The sequence below is a fragment of the Stegostoma tigrinum genome, chromosome 43 (genome assembly GCF_030684315.1).
Source record: "Stegostoma tigrinum isolate sSteTig4 chromosome 43, sSteTig4.hap1, whole genome shotgun sequence".
NCBI classification, from domain to species: domain Eukaryota; kingdom Metazoa; phylum Chordata; class Chondrichthyes; order Orectolobiformes; family Stegostomatidae; genus Stegostoma; species Stegostoma tigrinum.
Window position 1 is genome coordinate 5,645,199 of NC_081396.1, and position 3,850 is coordinate 5,649,048.

Here is a 3,850-nt window from a genome sequence, read left to right on the forward strand (position 1 = left end):
GTGTTGATTTTTCAACTTCCCCTCAGTTTGAAATTACAAGGAGATTTTATTTTTTCTGATTTTATTTCGCAACTAATGTGGCTTGTTTCAGATTTGATGCCATCGTGAGAACTTACTCTCCTACTCGGAATTTTCAGTTAGTTTCAGTTTGTGTATACTATGTTGTGGTTTTACTGTTACTCACTGGGAAGTGCTGTGTCCTGGCAACTTAAATTTCCTACAACCAATTGTTTGATTTGGCCGCATGTTCCCTGAGCCGCTGAACTTTACATTATGTAAAATATACAGGTCAGGGTTAATCAGCTGTCAATTGGAGAATGCCAAACATTTGTACTCTACACCACCCTGTCACCCCTCTCTCAACAATAAACCCTTTCCACCAAAGCACTTTTCTCTTCTTTTCCAATCTCCCTCCTGCATTATTCCTGCTCCTGATAACTGCATCAAATCCACCAGTTCCATGCTCTAAATTTATCAATGAGCTCTATATTCTAAATAAGTCCAGTTTTAAAAAAAAAATTCTTTCCTTATCCGTTGTTATTGAACTTGTGCATTGATAGTTGTTTTTCCTGCAATCATCGACAATATAAAATTTTCAACAACCACGTCTTTGAACTCGTTCATTATTTAAAACATTCCGCCTGTTTCAGTGGAACGTGGACCAGTTTGCATTCACTTTTCAGATCAGTCTGCATTGCTGTTGATCTCTTTTTTCAAGTACAGAGGCAAGTCATTGTTTGGAAGATGCGAACATCAGAAACAGAAACAAGCAGCACATTCCACCTGAAAGGATACTTCCAGTCAACTCTGAAGAATAAACATGTTACTTTCTTCCACATTTGTGGCTGCGTGAAACAATTTAATTAGCTCTTTTCTTAGTCAGCACTGGTCAGAGTAGTTTTTTTTGCTCTGAAATGGTCAATATTTTATGACTGTTGTATTTATCAAAACATTCCAATGTTCTCTGACACAAGGGTTTCAAATTATGCACATTGCTGCTGAGTGGAGCTGGAATGGACAAATTGCCTTCTTCTGTGCTGCACTTGCCATTCAGATCTTTTTGAAAATGGCATTAGCTTCTCCTTGGTTTAGTGCCTCAAGAAAATTTATGACTTCTATGATAATCTCCAAGTGTTTCATTCGGCATCAACCATCATTGCATTCGCACGTGATCAATTATTAAATGCCTCCAATTGTTCGGAGATTGCTGCACACTTCAGGAATACGGAGCACTTGAACTAGGCTGTCTGGGCTCACAGTCGACCAAGAACTTTTGGCTTCTTGTTAAGTGTAACAGTGATTATTAAACAAGACACTCTCTGAAACAAGTGACTATCTCAATTACGTCTTCAGTCACTCGTCTTTTTGTTTATATTACTCTACACATTCATATTTCTTACTGCTTAATACAGTACACAGGAAACCAGGCACAGTCTGGTCGTGTCGCACAAAACAATGTCATTGTTCCTATTTCAAATGACTTGGCCTCGATTTTTGTTTCACCCAACACTACTTTTGATTATGTTACTCCATCTTCTTTCTCTGTTTATATTGCAGTATACTGTGCTGGTGTGAATACTCAGCTTGATAAAGTGCCTTTGTAAATTGCATTAGAATCAATCTCAAGCCGCTTCCAAACTGTAATGTGCCATTCTGTATTGCTGTTAGCGTGTCGGCTTTACTGATGGGCTCCTCTCAATATGCCTTCTGATTATTTTTCATGATTTTCTCAGGGTAAATCACTGGGCTCCATTATGTCTCTCATGGAGTAAGCCTGTATTTTTTGATTTGAGTCAGCACTTTGCAAATCTCCACAGTTCACCATGTTTGTATTCATATTGCAATGTGAATTTTGTTAGCTATTGCTGCAAGCCGTCATCTACTGTTAATGCCACCTGAGAGCTTGCAGTGTCCGATGTTGCATTAATTTTGTCGCCATCACTCGTACTTTTGATGCTGCAGATCTAAGCCATACATCATATATGACGTCACGGAATACAAACACTCTTTACACTGCACCAGGCATTTGTAAACTATAATTCCATCTGATATCATGGTGCAGATTCAATCGTTTGCTGCCCCTTCCTGCATGTGTTGTTTAGCAGAAACAAAAACTGATCTGCAGTTCCCCTTGGTACAGAAGTTGCTTTCAATATTCTCAAATGTACACCCTACTACGGGTTGAATCATGATTGCAAATAGATGTGATTCCAATCTCTTGAAATGCTTACGTGATGTTAATGCTGAAATATTAAAATAATTCCAAATAAACTAACGTTACAAGGCTGTCTAAACATAAAGGTCTCTCACCCATTACCAATATATACATGTGCCTTCCTTAATCGTGAGCTTCCTCCAATTTAGAACATGGAAGAGATGGGAATGGACTGAATTAGGTCCGTGATAAAATTTAATCGCTGCATCTAGAAAAAATAGTTACATTTACTATTGGCTTAAAGACGTGATTTATGGTGAGAAGGAGACAGACAGCAGTTCAGCTACAAGTATAATAACATCATCCTCCTTACAATATCGAAAAAGAAATGTATAGAACCGTGATCCAAACTGTTTGCTCGGTAGGTTGCAAACAAATGGCAGTTTGAAACTTCATTGTCCGTCTAACCAGGAATAAATGAGGGAAAATATGAATATTTGGCAAAGCTGAGCTGCACAACTTGGGAAATACTTTCGTTTCTGAAAGGCATGGCATGGACAAGTTATTCTTCCACTTTATGACGTTTGCTATCCGATTCTCATACTTATTAACATTCCAGGGAAGGAGTAGATCTCAAATAAGTTATTCACAGTGGTATGAAACCCCGGAAATAATTTATCTCACCTTTCAGGACCTGGATGCATTCTTCTGACATACACCGCTGTATGACCATAAGGGATAGTAACCAATTACCAATATATGTAGTGCCTTACATAATACTGAACTTTGTAATGATAAGCTATAGTCCATCACTTAAGCTTATAGTTCAAATTATCATGATATATTTATGATCATTCTGTTCATTGTATGGCTGAAATATGGAACTTGGTGTGTGGCCTAGTGATGTCAATTTTTTTGTTTAGACATTAGGTTCCAACCTAAAGTAGCAAACTGCCTTTTTTATTATTGTTATTATCATTATGGGAAGTAATAGCATGTCACAATGTAGCAGCTTGCAATTTCTGCTGTGGTCCTATCGCAGTGCAGGAAATAGATTCTGAGAGGTCAATCACGATATTAGCTGCAATTTAAGATAAAAATGCTTCTGTTCCTTACACAAATATATAGCGCGAACATTGGAATGAAGTATTAATTATCGTATAGTTAGATCCAGCTGAGTTTCTTTATTATTAATGCAGGCTTTGGAATTAAGAATTGAAACCTGTAAAAGAGGAATTTGCAGTTGATAGACGTTAAGTCTACTGAGCATGTGGCCTTGCCCCAATGTATTGTTCATTTTGGATAGCTATATTTTCAGTCAGTAGTGGAATGGGAGTCTCCCATGGTAATGTCAACGTTATTTGGCAATCTCCAGTTTCCACATTATTGGAGTGAGCTGTGCCTGCCGCAACAGGAGTGATGAAATTCTTACAGGAGTTTATCCAAGCATAGCTTTTGCACAAAGATGCACAAATACACAATATTAAATGGAAAATATTTTTGAGGCAGAAGTTAGATTATAAGTAATGTCCGAAACAAAGAAGGCACGTCATTGAGAAGGTAATCTCAAATGACTCAGGCTCTAGCAGTTAAATGCATTAGTGACACTGGGATTGATTTCAAAATCAGGAATACAGGACGGAAAACAATTAGAGGGACACTGAGACGTAAGAGGTATTTGGAGTAGGACTAGGC